Source organism: Cupressus sempervirens, chromosome 1 (genome assembly GCF_028749045.1).
Source record: "Cupressus sempervirens isolate cs-2001-9-10 chromosome 1, ASM2874904v1, whole genome shotgun sequence".
Classification (NCBI taxonomy): Eukaryota; Viridiplantae; Streptophyta; class Pinopsida; order Cupressales; family Cupressaceae; genus Cupressus; species Cupressus sempervirens.
In genome coordinates this window covers 805,834,842-805,851,766 of record NC_143118.1, presented here as the reverse complement: position 1 = coordinate 805,851,766, position 16,925 = coordinate 805,834,842, and the positions used below count along the sequence as shown (strand labels likewise).

Genomic DNA, 16,925 nt, shown 5'->3' with positions numbered 1-16,925 from the left:
CTCATCCATCTATTTTTGTAAAAGTTCTGCACCATAGATTCTTCTTTAATTTCAAGTAATAAATTGACTGCTATCCTCTATCACTTATGAATCTATATGTACTCTAAGATTCTCCACCACATAGAAGAGGACTTGCAATAAAATAAGAATATATCTAATTTCAGGTTTTTTTAAGAATTAGATTTATTCTTGCATTGGACCAAAATTGGAATAGATTTATTCCAATTTTTCTATTCCCATTTCCTCATTCTGAACGAGCCTTTAGATCATTTGGAAGATCTTTACTTGAACTTCAAAAATCAGTCCATTAACTTCAATTCATGTATGTCACCTGAAAATAATTGTCCTTACGCATATTTCTCTGTCTTCCTTTTTTCAATTGGCAGTCTGATCCTACAACGCAAAAGCTATAAATTAAATGTCATAGTCCAATATTTATGAATTTGGGTCCCATGTAATGTTAGGTTGTTTGGGGTATTAAAACATGATTTTTCAACAAAATCTTCCTGTTCCAGTAGTAATGGGATTAACTTAATCTTACGCACTCTAATGTTCCTATACACCTTGTGAACCTAACATTCTACACACCCAATACTTGTGAAGTGTATAAATCCGAGGGCCATACTCAACTGATTTCAACGAATTAGAGAGATGAAGATGAGCGGCTTGCATGCAGTCATGGTGCCTTTCCCTGCGCAAAGGGAGTATCAATCCTCTCATCAATTTGGCCCAGTTGCTCTCTACAAGAGGGGTTCTCATCACTTTCGTAAACACTGAATGCAGTCAAAAGTGCATGTCCAAGGAAGCTGATTTGGGTAATAATGAGGAACCCGCATTCAAATTTATCACCATTCCAGATGGGTTGCCGCCAGATCATGGCCGCCTAGCCAATCTCGCCAAGTACGTAATCGCTTTGGAGAAACTCGGCCCAGTGTTGGAACATCATTTGCTGTGCAACTTATCAGACGGGAAAACTCCTCCCGTCACCTGCATTATATCAGAAAATTTCATGTCTTGCACACACCAAGTGGCCAAGAATCTGGGAGTGCCCCGAGTCATCTTCTGGACAATGTGCACCGCGTCTTCAATTGCTCAGTTCTACACCGACCTTCTCATCTCCCGCAGACATATTCCTGTCAAAGGTACAAAATCCTGATTGCCATTAAGTCTTCCTCATGTTTGTTTTCATTGCTAATTTAAAATGATTGTCATCATGATAAGTGATTGCAGTGGAGTCGAAGAGGACGGACAAAGTGATCACTTGTTTGCCAGGTAATCTTCCACCTCTGCTACAGAGTGATCTATCTTCTTTCTATCGCGCTGCAGACACACCGGACTATGTGCTGGTCAACACGTTTGATGAGCTCGAGCCCCCCGAGACAGTAAGCGCACTGTCCTGTAATCCCTGCCCTGCTTTGGCAATTGGCCCCGTGTATCTTCCCAATTTTCTAGATGGAATAGATTTGAACAAGCAAGCGAGTCTTTTGGAGCAGGACGAGAGCTGTCTCAAATGGCTTGACGCTCAAAAGCTCAATACCGTGATATACGTCTCCTTCGGCAGCATCGCTGTCAAATCGAACGAACAACTGGAGGAATTGGCAATGGGGTTGGAAAACAGTCAACACCCTTTTCTGTAGGGGAGGGAGGTTCTTCCTTTCTCAACATCAACAGGTTTATTCATGAAATCACACAACTTTCCAAATTGGCTTCTCTGACAACTGGGTAGCCGCAAAAGTATTGTCTACGTATTCAATGAGATGGCACCAATGCATCGAGTAGTTTGTTGCATATTATGTATCAGATTATATCTGCTTGCACTGCACTGTTAATTTAGCGGAAACATGTTACCAGATTCATGTGCGAAATAATAGTGTTTCAGATTCAGTTGTCAAATATGCTTTCTACGCTATTAATGTTCACCGAATAATTGTATGTCCTTTTCAGCACAACCGTATATTTGAGAGTGCTTGGAGCTTAGACGTCCAAGTTATTTGAAACCCTTCAGTCAGTTTACTTTCTGAGTACTTACGTTTCTCTCACGCCGGGATCGTTATGATTAATATGGCACTTTTCATGTCTTTGATCTCTTGCCTACTTCCCTATCACTTTCTTTTTCCTGGTTTGGAAAGACTCAGTCGCTGCTAAAATTAAATAGCTTAACATGTCACTGCTGCAGAACACAAATTAAATAACTCTACTGTCAAAGTCGAAAGAATCAGGTGTATAAGAGCATGAAGAACGTACAGAGCTATCCAGATAATTAGTAGTAGTCCGAATTCTTCAGAAAGGAAACTGTTTCTTCTCAGGGCTTCCAAATGGTACAACATTATTTAAATCTAAAAGATACATCACGTTCTATATTTTTTCTACTATAAGCAAAAAAATGAAAAATTAAATTTTATAGCATTTTAAATTAGTTAAGGTGGTCAAACACGGGAGTTTTTTAATTTCAAAAATACTAAAGTCAAAAATTAATTATTATTTATTTATTTCGAATAAAAGTACCCAAAAATATGTGTCAGAGCGAGGCACGAGTCTACTACTTATGGCTAGAATATTATTAAAAAAATTATCGTTTGATTTTGATTAAAGTGGTCAAACATACGTCTACTTCATATTTTTGTTTTGAAATTTATGTAATATTGCATTAAAATTCGAAAGTTTGGCCAACCAATTTTTTATTTTTTTTTGAGATAAGTCCTAGTAGTTTGAAAAATGATTCAATTTTCTAGAGATTCTTTTCCCTCGACTTTTTGATATAAAGTTAATAACAAGTAGAAAATTGCACATCAAGTTGACATAACCTTGATTTTTTGATTTTTTATTGCCACTTAAGGGCATAGTTTGGTTGACCATGATCCTGCACATACCTAAAAATTAAGGCCAAAAATAATGTTCTCTAATAATGGAAATGGTCTTATCTCGGCCAAAATGTCTTGTCATTCCTCTACTGTGCTTCTCTTTGACCAAGTTTTCCCTCATGGAACTCCTTGGAATACACAATTGACTTCCCTTGAACAATATAGCATCCTAAATGATGTAATCTATTCGCCTAGTCCTATCTAGAGTAGCAGGTTCTTTACAAGCCTTCCAAGCTTCTACAAAGTCAAGATACTCAGGATACAAATTCTTGAGCTCATCAAACCCAACCACTTCAACCTACATTACTTTCAGCAACAACTATCTCCTACTTAATGCATCTGTAACCCTATTAGACCTTCTATTTCTATGTTTTAATACAAACATATAGCTTTGCATGAACTCTACCAATTTCAAATGTTTTTGATTCAATTTACCTTGGCTATTTAGGTACTACAATGCCTAGTGATCAGTATACAGAAAAAATTCTTTTGGCAACAAATAATGCCTCCATTTCTTTAAGGCCTGAGCTATTGCATATAACTCCTGACTATAAACATAATACTTCTTCTTTGCATCATTCATTTTTTTACTAAAATAGGCAATAGTCTTACCTTCTTAGTTCAACACAGCCCCAATAGCACTACCACTGGCATTGCAATTCACCTGGAACACTTTGTTGAAATTAGGAAATGCCAACACAAGTTTCTCTGTGACCTTCTTCGTCAAAAATTCAAAACTCCTTTTAGCTCCTATAGTCCACTTGAACTCTTTTCTATCCCCTTAATACCTCTGTACTATCACATCCACCCACTACCTCTCATATAATTTTACAAACTTGGAATCTTGAAACTAGGCCACATTCCACCTCTGGGTAGATTTAGTGATGGAATGATGGCATCACCTATATTGCAAGGTTTTTAACATTTATCGCAGATAATTGACCACTTACCGCAAGAGATCCTATGAGGCCACTACATAAAATCTTTGTATGGCCACTGAAGCTCTAGCTATGAATCAGTTTGACACAGATCTCTAGGTTTAGCTTGCAAACCTTTGCCACTAGAAGTAGGTTGTAGACAATTATACTGCCTGTGGAGCTCAGCTCAAAGCCTGCCTACATTAGTTAGAGGTTGGAGATCAAGCTTCCAAGGAATTTTTTAATGCGTTGAGGGCTCACCATTTTGTGTTGGTGATCAAATGCATTTAGGAAGGTCAACATTCCTTCTATGAGCTTCTTGACATTCTCCAAGTTTTCATTTGCCACTATGAAAAAAGTTTTGCAGCACAGGGCCCTTTGAAAGCCTAGAATCAAGCCTTGTAGGCTTGGTTGAATGTCACTCCTAAAAGACTCACTCTAGAGCAATATGTGTTCTATGAGTAGAAGCTCACTTTAGTGGACCTCAAGGAAGCTATTTTCTCCATGGCAGACAATAAGGCCCTTGGTTGTGATTCTTTTCCTTGTGAATTTTACAAAGCCTTTTGGGAAGAGATTGGACTAGACCTGTATAAGGTTTACCATGAAGCCTACAATTCTTGTTCTTTAGGAAATATTATTAGTAAGGGGAATATCAAATTGATACCTAAGGTGGGTGACACTGAAGATATATGCAATTGGAGGCCCATCACCAAGTGTTGAATGCCTCTTACAAGATCATTGCCAAGGCTCTCTCTCTTAAAATCTGACATCTTCTTCCTTAGATTATTTGCATTGAACAAATGGTTTTATCAAATCTTGTTATATCTTGTACAATATAATTGTTGTGTAGGAAGAGATAGAATAGGCTCGACACTCCAAGAAAAAGGCCATCTTTCTCAAGATTGATTTTGCCAAAGCTTATGACCGGATAGAGTGGCCTTTCATTCTTGCAATGTTTTGGACAGTTGGGTTTGGCCCTACTTTTTTGTAGTCAGTCTAGATTCTTTTTAGGGATGCCTCTGCTTGTATCTCCATCAATAGCCACCAGTCTCAAGCCTTTGGGCTTTATCATTCAATTTGACAAGGTTGTTTATTGGCACCCTCTCTATATGTGTTGGATGTTGAAGGCTTTAAGTACTTGCTCGCAAATGCCATCTCACAAGGGAGGGTCCATGGTATTTCCCTTCTAGACTCCCTTGATTAGCTTGTGAATGGCCATTTTGCAGATGACTCCTTCCTCGCTCTCATTAAGGATAAGGATAATGTTGCCTCCACTTTGCAATGTCTTGACACCTTCTATCTTGCTTCAGGGTTTGCTATTTAGTGGCACAAAACCCACTACTACAGGTAGTCTTCCCTTGCCCTGTGTGCTTGGCTTAGGAAATATCAATGGAAACAAGTCCAGCATGGTGAAGCTTTTCATTTTCCAGGCATCCATTTTGCCTTCCAAGCTTCTGCCATTGAGCTCTGGAATGCGGTTCTTGTACGAATAGAGAAGAAGTTGGAATATTGGATCACCAAACCTCTCTCCCTTGCAAGAAAATTCTAGATTTGTTCCAAAGTGTTGGCCACCACACATGTGTACTACTCCTCCTGTTGGGCTCCTTCAAAGGCCTCTTATCTCAAACTTGAGCACCTATTATGCGACATCCTCTAGGCTTTAGATACTTCTCACTAGGGCTTTCATAGAGTTGCCTGGCATTTCTATTGTCTTCCCAAAGAGTCTGGTGGCCTAGGCTTGCTATCTACCTAGAAGCAAGGTATTACTCTTTGTGCCAAATAAGTTACCTAAGCTCTTTCTGACAATGAAGCTTGGAAGATTTTGTTGTAACATTGCATTTCTTCAGGTTTTCTGGTTCACCAACTAGCCTAGGAGGGGTTTGGTTTTTAGACCCTTCTTGGGACCACTAAACCTATCTAGATTTAGGGAACTTTTGTTGCCAAGAGTATTTGGAAAGCTTGGATAGCAGTTAAGCCCTTGCTTCACTAGGTTGGTCATGGGTTTAGAGATGGGCTCTCCATGAATCAACACAATCTCTAGTGGTTGCCATTATTTTCTATCCAAGGTGTTCCCCTAGCTAATGTGCATGGGGCTAGTGCTCTACATTTTTTAAACATAGCATAAGAACCCCTAAAGATATTTTCTCCACAGTTACCATAAGCTTATAGTCATAGGAGGACATGAAAGTGCAATTCTAACTCACTTGTCTAGATTGCTAGACTTTTGATCTTTTAGTTTCCGTGGTGCCTACACATTTGTTACATAAAGTTGGCATTTAGTCCTCTCACCCTTGGTGGAAAGACTAGAAGTGGTATCTAGACACCTTGGTAACTAGCTACAGGCCTAGGTTGGGCTATTGATGGCTAGATAATCACCCACCCATGGTTGAAGTTCTCAACTAATGATGGCATTTGCAATCTTCTCACCGTACTTGGAGTCATAGGTTCTTTACTGTGTGGCAAACTGAAATGTCCCTTTTCTGATTTTACATGATATTTCCAACCTCTAATCAGATTTTCAAGATCAAACAACTAATATCACAAAGATCCACCAAATTTCTCAAGAAACCCCAAATCGGGTATGCCAGAAATTGTGCCAAAAGCTTCACAGCTTCACCTATTATTAATAAATCTGAAAGTGGACATTTTTACAGAAATTTCAGCAGCATAACAGCCTACAAAGTGACATTTCCAGATTCATATAGCCTTTACACAACAGTTCTCAAATGTAGGACAAAAACTATGCTCATCGGGCTCCCGAAATTAACACAAAAATGCCCGAAAACACCACAAAAACACTAATAATCTATCTCAAAAGTTTAATCACGTCCCAATACATATATTCAGCTCTATTTTAACACCTTAAAGTCTGAAATATAGCAGCAACCCAAACTGATATGAAATACTCAACTGAATACACCAAACTCATACAAAAAACACACCCGAAAACCCACAAATCTGCACTGTTCAGCACAAAGGCAAACTCTGTATGAGCATGCACATGGAATGGCTTCAAACTCCCATCCTTAGCCTTCCTAGAAACCTACAAACTCCCATTTTTGGGTCTCCCTGGAAACCTGCAAACTCCCGTTCTTGGGTCTCCTTCTCCACAGGTTTGGCAGCCTCTGAAGAATAACAAAGAATGAGCAAAAATCAAGTTCTGGAATCCCTCCAAAATGCCTCCAAACCCCTTAAAAGAGGGCATAACCATAACTCACATCCAAGAGAGGTTAATGAAACATATTTTAATAATAATTTTCATTTATTAGTCCAACAGTTTCCAAAGATTAACCCCCTTTTTCCGAAACTTCACTTTCTTGGGCCTGCCTGCCTTAGCAAAGATTATTATTTTTTAATTATTTGAAAAGGGGACATGAAAAGTCCTCCCCTCCCAAAAATTTCTTTTCCTCAAGCAATGGCTAAACAATAAACCAATCAATCCACCTGGATCTCAAATGTAGTCATGAACTATACTACTGCCAAATAACATAGGCTCCTGCAATATCCTCTGCAATATGACCAAGAGGAATTCATAATCAAAATGACAATTATAGCTCAACCAAACTCCAAAATCACCGCTACCATAATCAGAAACCCATGAGACACAAACTCTTAGAACATTGGAACCCAAGTAAAGTGGACAAATCAAACTGCCAACACAATAAATACCATCAACGCATCCCACTGGCCTATACAGAATGTACAATCCAACTCTGCAACAATGGTGAATGCTCTCATATGAAACTATACCAAGTATGGAGAATCCACACACTGTACAACTCCTGCAGTCAACACAACTCTGTAGATCATTGGCCACTGTCTCATAACCATAACTCCCATGCACCCCTGATGGTGAAAAGCCATCACAAGATAAACAACAAGAAATGGAACCCAAAACAAATTTTCCTGCCATCAACTCCTCAACACAAGGATCAATTGCTAACTGATGTACATACCCTGCTGAAGCATCACTCCAAAACTCCTGCTCTAAGTCATGTATTATCAAGCTATCAACTGCAGGACCTATCGCCATGTCATGCCCATCACAACTCTCATCCCGAGGCATCAAACTATTCCATAACTGATGATAAGCACTAGGAACCAAAGTACATCTCTATATCATAATCTCATCAACATGGTCATCAAAGGTAAATTGATGAGCATAGCTCACAGTGTAATGCCGATAGAATGCGCCAATCTCAGTCAGTGGCTCAGATTGTAATCCAGATGAAACTAACTGCAATTGATCATTAACCATGTTGGAACTGACTACTACCTCTGAAGCTATCACCAAGGGAGTAGTATTACTAGCAGGAACCATGCCAACTGTCGACTCACCAACATCACACATGCTCTTTGATACATCTCTAGTCTTTGTGCCATCAGTACTAGAGGCCACCACCATGTCAGGCATACAACAATCTACTACAAAACCCAACTCAACTGAACCTGACTCTAGTAGGAATGAACCTGATATGCCAATGTTAGTATCAAGGATGGATGCATCCCCATCTCCACTGTCTCTGAAAATCTCGGCCATGGACATCCTTGGATCACCAAACACCACAGCTTGTGACTGTATAGAATCAGGTAAAGACTGTAGCCGCTCTAACTCCATGGTCACCTTAGCTAAATGAAATTGTGACTCCTTGAAAGCCAACTGTGTACTCTCAAGAATCTCAGAAGTCACCTCAAGCTGCTTAGTAAGCTCACTCACCTCATCTTCCTTGGCCAACAATGCATCATATGTTGTACTGCCCCACTCTATAAGATAATCTTTGTCAGCTACCAACTACATATAATTCTGTCTCAAAATCTGAATTGTCTCCCATAAAGAGTGGATCTCTGTCAAGGAAAGATAACTGCCTTCCTGCTCATCACTAGTAGGAGAACCCCATCCATAAACTGCTAACAATTGACGAGCAGCATCAAAATGCTGGCAAGTGATAGCAATGTCTCGATCACTAACTCTTAACTGATTAGACACATGATGGCACTGGCTTGACTGTCTCCTACAAACCTCCTCTGATGCACTGTCTAAAGGAGTATCCTCAAAGTCACTAGTCTCTAGAGTATTACAATCCATACCCTGTGAATCAAATCTAAAGCTCATATCAACATATGGAGTATCAAAGACATTAGTACTGCTGTCCAACTCCTCTGTACCCAAGGAAACTAAGTCTTCAAAACTACCCACTACATCCTCCTGGATGTCATCAATGCTAATATGATCTTGGGACTCATCTGTACACACTGCCAAATATGAAATATCATCAACACATTCTAGCAAGTATGGTCGACTGGATATATGAACAAAGCCCAACACTGGTGTCTAAAAACTAATACCAACATTGGATAAGCTCCTGGCACAAGAAAAGACAACACCATGCAATCTGCTAATCAAATCCATGGTAGCACCCAAACAATCATTGCTACCAAAAAGTGTTAAAAATTTACAGTCAACTGAACCCCAAATGCCAATATAACAATCTCGAGTCCATATCTGTAAACTAGAATTAGCTGGTAACTCAAGCAAAATCCTCACTTGAGTAATATGACCAATACCAACTAACTCCACATACCTATCATGATGAGATAATGTAGTGACAATACTGTCTTCACTCACCTTCAGCTGGCAAGATAAATCATGTGAAGTACTACTAGCCTCAACCTCATGTGACGAAGCATCTAACTGTGTCTAGTACTCGCTCTCAGAAAAGTCATGAATGCTCAATGTTTGCTCATCTGCACCAGGTATCTCACCATCATGCATAACAACATCCTCATAATCATCATCCTTGAGGTCAAATCTATCTATCACTCTTTGACTAAAATCATCAAATGTAGTTACCTGATCATGACCTTGAGTAGTCATTCCATGATACCACCAATTATAGGCTGCATCTTCCAAGTGTAGACTTGCAATTTGAACAACATCACTCTCCTTCATGGGATTAAGTGTGAAGAAGGTCTGTAATTTTTGTAGCCATGCTCTAGCTGAAATTTTATTTGTTCCATCAAAAGTAGGTGCTATAAACTTGCTTATTTTATTTTTGAGCTCTCTTCCACTTATGTCATGCTCCCTTCTGTACTCTTTCTTGGGCATCAAAGTGTTCATCATATCCACATATTCTCTAAAAGGAACCGAACTACAAAAGTCATCATCTAAGCCATTATAAGTAGCTCTTAATGTAATCAAGTTACCTGTAACCTCTTCCATAGGATTAATGGCTAGATTTGGTACTGGTGGCTCATCTGCAGGCAAGAAAATAGTTTTGGTTGATTTAGATGGTGTGGATTTCAGATTTCTTGGCTCCTCTGAAGTGCTCCCTTTCTCATTAATAGATGCAACTCCTTGTAGTTTTTCTGTCAATATTCGCAAAGCCTCTCTAGTTTCTGCCAAACTATCCACTGTTTGCTTCTGAGTATTTTGGATGTCTTGGAAGAATTTCTTTTCCATCTCATCTAGATCAGCCATACTTTTCCCTTCCTTGGATTTTGTACTTTTACTTTCAACTGGAGGTTTGATCAAAATTTCTTTATTCTTTTCTCACTGCAAATATCTTTTTTCTCTTTCACTTAGTTGCATGCAACCATAAATTTTGACATGCAGCTGATTAGAAGCAACATGCAACCACCAAATTCACCAAGAACTAACATGCAAATGATTAGAAGTAGAATGCAACCATAAATTTTGACATGCAAGATTTGGGTAGTTATCAAAACTGACATGCAAGATCTGGGTAGTTGTCAAAACTAACATGCAAGATCTAGGTAGTTGTCAAAACTGACATGCAAGATTTGGGTAGTTGTCAAAACGGACATGCAAACTTCTACAAACACCAAATTCACCAAGAACTAACATGCAAATGATTAGAATTAGAATGCAACTGTAAATTTTGACATGCAGCTGATTAGAAGCAACATGCAACCATAAATTATGACATGCAAGATCTGGGTAGTTGTCAAAACTAACATGAAAACTTCTACAAACCCTCAGGCTGGCAAGATCATGGCTCTGATACCACTGAAATGTCCCTTTTCTAATTTTAAATGATATTTCCAACCTATAATCAAATTTTCAAGATCAAACAACTAATATCACAAAGATCCACCAAATTTCTCAAGAAACCCCAAATCGGGTATGCTAGAAATTGTGCCAAAAGCTTCACAGCTTCACCTATTATTAATAAATCTGAAAGTGGAAATTTTTACAGAAATTTCAGCAGCATAAAAGCCTACAAAATGACATTTCCAGATTCATATAGCCTTTACACAATAGTTCTCAAATGTAGGACAAAAACTATGCTCATCGGGCTCTCGAAATTAACACAAAAATGCCCGGAAACACCACAAAAACACTAATAATCTATCTCAAAAGTTTAATCACATCCCAATAAATATATTCAGCTCTATTTTAACACCTTAAAGTCTAAAATACAGCAGCAACCCAAACTGATATGAAATACTCAACTGAAAACACCAAACTCATACAAAAAACACACTCGAAAACCCACAAATCTGCACTGTTCAGCACAAAAGAAAACTCTGTATGAGCATGCACATAGAATGGCTTCAAACTCCCATCCTTAGCCTTCCTAGAAACCTGAAAACTCCCATTCTTGGGTCTCCCTGGAAACCTGCAAACTCCCATTCTTGGGTCTCCTTCTCCACAAGTTTGGCAGCCTCTGAAGAATAACAAAGAATGAGCAAAAATCAAGTTCTGGAATCCCTCCAAAATGCCTCCAAACCCCTTAAAAGAGGGCATAACCATAACTCACATCCAAGAGAGGTTAATGAAACATATTTTAATAATAATTTTTATTTATTAGTCCAACAGTTTCCAAAGATTAACCCCCTTTTTCCGAAACTTCACTTTCTTGGGCCTGCCTACCTTAGCAAAGATTATTATTTTTTAATTATTTGAAAAGGGGACATGACACAAACCATTACTAAGCCTAAAATTATGCATTTTTCCTAGTCTATTATTTTCCAAGGTTTTCATTAGGGCCCTTGGCTACAACATCTAAATGTTCCTAACCCCCGTTGCCCTTTCTATGGTCAACCAGAGACTTTTTTGCACATTTTGTGGTTCTATCAATGGGCTCATTGTTATTGGCAATGGATCCATTATCTCTTTCAACCCTTCCTCCTAGAACCTTTCTCATGGCATAGGTTGTTCTAGGTGACAACACTTAGATTCCCTTCAAGTACTCCTAGTTATAGCATGCTTTCAGATTGGAGATCTAATTTACCATTTGGAAAGATCACAATGCAGTTATTATGCTAATAAAATAATTGACATTAATGTTGCTATATATGCTAAATCATGTATTTATAACCATGTCATGTTGCATATTCAAGTACAAATAGATAAAGTGGCTTTGGAGGTGGATCACCTACGGGAGCTTTTGGAACATTGGGAAAATGCCCCCTATATAGTGGCTCATGTTCTGCTAGATTTGACCTCTGGTGACTGTACCACTCCTTGCAGTTTCTGTCGAGGACATAGTAGTTCTATTCGCTACTCACACATGCCTCACTCTCAACCACACCACTCTCCTAGCAATGGTGCTTTTGGTTAATGCCACTCTTCTAGAGGCTCTAGTGGTTGGCACTGCTCTGCCTTACCTCCTCGAAGGTCTGGCTTGGGCCGATAGTCCCCAATGGCTCCTCATGCTTCTCCTACTACTAGTTAGCCCTCTATGCACTTAGACTCCAAGTGGGTGTTTCCTCAGATGGTCTTAGCCATTTCTCCTCCCAAGCAAGAGGGAGAAAAGGAAGATAATGCTATTGTTGATGATGGATGGGCTCCCCCTAAGTTGTCTGCACACCCCACCCACATGTTGGGATCTAATGATAAGGATCCTCCTCGCTTTGCTAGCCCTGCATTGGCAACATGATGCTTTTTATGTTTTCTAAAGTTTTTTTTGATGAATAGTTGATATCTAGCCTTAGGCTATTTGAACTCGCAAGGTAATCATGTTTCCCCTAGCCCCTTTCTTTGTGAATATGTAACTTTATTGTATTTTTTTAATATAAGGAAGGGACTATTCATCTATATATATATATATTACAACTTTTTGAGTCTTAAAGGAATGGATTTACCTCTTCTATTGTTAGGATATATTTATAGATGACTTATATATAATTATATATGAAACACATAGAAAACTAATTTAACATTGTTTAAAAATTAAATAATTGATTTTTTCATCTCATAATCATCATACATAGGATTTAATATGAAGCATTAGAATAATAGTTATGATAATAATTTATACAGAAAATGTTAATTATTAATTAGTCATTAAAATTATTAATGGTACTAATTATATATCAAAGCCTCTATAAAAATTAAATAGTTATGAGGAAGATTATTACTTGAAAAGATAATATTGACTAATTTCAATGATGTAGTAGTACTATTAAATATATAAATATGCATGTCCTTTTTTAGAATCTAAATTATGATTTTTCATTTTTTATGTTAACATTCTATCTAATAATATTAAAATATTAATTTAATGACTCAATTATTTTCTATACTGTGCCTTATAATAGATTATAACATATTATAATGGAGGAGGGAAACACAAGAGGTAAGGTTGCAATAAAAGATAGGCATATTGCTTGGAAGAACTTCAATGCCAAAACCTCTAAAATGGTGATTTGTAGAGAAGTTATGAACCCAAAATCCTTGAAGAAAAAGAGGGCAAGATCCAATTAGAACTCATAGAACCGGCTTTGGTGGCCATCACTAACCATGCGAGCAAGGTGGGTATGAACTTTCTCAACAATGCAAACAACAACATGATTGTCAACTTCCAATCTATAAAATGGATCTTTCATGAGTTGGAGGAGGTAAAAGAAAGAATGGGACAGATGGAAAGCCAGGGGAAGAAGAATGAGCAAGGGAACTTGACCGACCTAGGGGATCGAATCAAGATGGTTGAAGAAAGTATGAAAAATATGGAGAAATTCAACCACAACATGGCTAACTTGATGCTCACTATTCTTAATTCTCTCAATGATAACATTGTTAGTCTAAATGGAAAGGTGAAAGCCAGGGGGTTTCTCATGGAGAAGGATGGGAATTAAAATGATGAAGACATGATGGAAAAGGACACGATAACGGACATAACCCAAAGCCACATGGATCAGAGTTATGAGAAGAACTAGGAGCTATTTGTATAGGAGTTTCAAAGAGCCCACAAAGTGACAAAGACCATGTAGGACCTCAAAAGGAAGATGAGGTAGTAAGTGAAGAATGTACAAGCTTCGCCTTTGGATTCTATTATCTCTGTAGGTTTTTTTCTTTTTTCCTTTTTGACTGTCTTTCATTCTAGCTTTTCTGTTGGCCATTGTTCTATTGCTAGGCATTTTTTGTTAACATGCAGCCCTTTTTTATGTAAGAAATTTTGGACTTTAGGATCCCTATAAAACCTTATTTAATTAATCAAAAATCATATCATAACATATGGAAAATACATGCCACTATGTCACACTTATTTTAACTCAAAACCTGGCTAAATGGTACAAAAACAAGAGGAGTCCCAATTGCTATTCAAAATCACAAATTTTTTTTAATATTAAATTAAACAAGACATAAGGTATGATCAATTAATCTATAATAGCTTTTATTTCAACCCTAAATATAAATAAATTAATATCATACTTAAACATAGCGTAAAAATGTATACACAATCAATTTTTTGTACAATAAATTTTTATTATAATAAACTATTATAAAATATAAATGTCAAATGGGAACTATAAAACTAATAAATGTTAAATAAATATTGAACCACAATGATATCTTATTTGAAACAATATACTTATGAAACCAAACAACCCAAATCCTAAGCCTAAATTTATATAACATATATAGAAATGGCCTAGAGGCTTAGAGGCTTCACTATTTTTTAAAGATATATTTTATTGAAAATTTTAAAGCCTCAATATCTCTATCACTATATATATTATATAAATATAATATACATTAAGCTAGTTATTTAACATCATAAAGCCACATTATTAATTATTATTTATCAATTTTATTTAGCATAATGTAATTTATCATTTTTTAATAAAATCTACAATAACCTAAGTCTAATGGCATCATTCCAAAAATTAAATAAATATACTTACTAATATATCTACTTTTATCTTAGTTAGTTTTATAAATCTCTTAATCCTTCACTTTAACATACTAATTTTGATCTATCTTCTTCAAATGTTGTATATAGGTACATGTATCTTTGTGCATGAGACATGCTCTCTTAATGATGTGATGTAGACCTAAGCCCATGTGACATGGGATAAATGGCTTGTCCAACCTATATGATACTTCAAAGTACTTATTTTCCATCTCAACCATCCATTTTCCTAAAAGTTTTGCACTATAAATTCTCATTTAATCTCAAGTAATAAATTGAATTCTATCCTTTATCACTTATGAATCTATATGTACTCTAAGATTCTCCACCATATAAAGAGGGACTTGCAATACAATGATAACTTATAAAATTTCATTTGGAAGGTCTGAAATTAAAATATATTTGAACTTAATGCATAACTAATAAATCAAAAAAAATTAAAATTAGTCATTTAACTTAAATTCATGTATCTCATGTGAAAATAATTGTCCATGTCTATTACTCATATTTATTTTTCTTCTTTTTTAATTGGTAGTTTAAAATTCATAGTTGAACATTTATGAATTTGGGTCATGTTTAGTCTTAGGTTGTTTAGGGCACCTAAAACAAGGTCTTTAATAAAAATATCTTCCAATTTATAGCAATAAAACTAACTTAATCTTATGCACTCTAATGTTCCTCTATGCCATGTGAACCTAACATTCTACATACCCAATATTTGTAAAATGTATAAATTTGAGGGCCATACTTAACTGATTTCAAGCAAATAGATAGATGAAGATGAGGGGAGTGCATGTATTCATGGTGTCTTTCCATAAAGAGGGCTTGATTGAAAGACCCACCTCCCAAATATTTGGCTCTCATGATTCGGCACCAAGAGGCCAAACTCTAGGATAGTTTCCAACCAATATTCACCATGAGGACTTTATTTAGATCTCCAATTCTCCTCAAGTTCAAACCCACTTGGGATTAAGGTATACAAACCTTTTCCCAACTAATGAGGCTCAATTTTATCTTCTCCTAATATATTCCTACCCATAGAAAATTCTTTCGGATCTTCTCAAGTAAATCTCTAAGCCTACTAGAGATTTTGAATGAGGAAAAAAGTAAACAGGGATTCCCTATAATAAGGCTAAGATGAGTTGAAGTTTACCTACATTACATAGAGCCTTACCTTTCCATCTTGCCAACTTCTTCTACATCCTTTCCACTATAGTATTCCAGAATTGGGTGGTAACTTCCCTGACTATAAGGGGGAGCACCAAATAGGTATTGAGAAGGTTCTCAACCTAACATTGTAACTCCTTGGTAATCCTTTGTTGTAGAGCCAGGTCCATATTGAAGAAGTAAGCCTTACTTTATTGGTAATTAATGTGTTGTCCTAACAACTTTCACGTATCTATGAATTCAAAGTTTTCTTCTAGGCCTCAGCATCTCTTATAGAAGAGATTCTATAAAGGAAGGCATCATCAATAAATTGTTGTACTATCTTATGTGGGAGGGTCATAGCCAGTTTGACTCAGGCCATTTGTCACCAATCAGCCATAGTTAGGAGCTTTCTACCAGGAATCTCTGCAACCACTTTGAACCACTTTTTTGGAGGCCCTACTCAACCCAAAAGAATTTTCCTGGGGATTCATTAACCAAAACAAAGAATTGAACATTGTTTATCATTTCCCCTAAAGGGTAATGAAATTCTCCCCAAAACTAAATTTTCTAAGAATTTTAATTAAAAATTATCTTCTCATCTTATCATAAGTGTTCAAAATATCCAAGTTTCATTGCCATACTTAGGTTCCCACTCCTCTCCATAGAGTGAAGGACCTCATGAGAGGTAATCATAACATCTAAAGTTTTCTAACCATGGAAAAGCCCATTCCGAGTAGTACTAATTGCCTTATCCAAGATAGGTTTTATTTTATTCTTCACCACCTTGCAGATGATCTTGGTCCACTTCACAATAGGTGTATAATAATCATGCCCAAGGC

General features: G+C 37.0%; 1 pseudogene; it reads left to right on the top strand.

Annotated features, from left to right (window-relative positions):
• The first annotated feature begins 678 nt into the window (after positions 1–678).
• Positions 679–1,637, top strand: LOC149580317 ((R)-mandelonitrile beta-glucosyltransferase-like; annotated as a pseudogene).
• Positions 1,638–16,925: the final 15,288 nt, after the last annotated feature.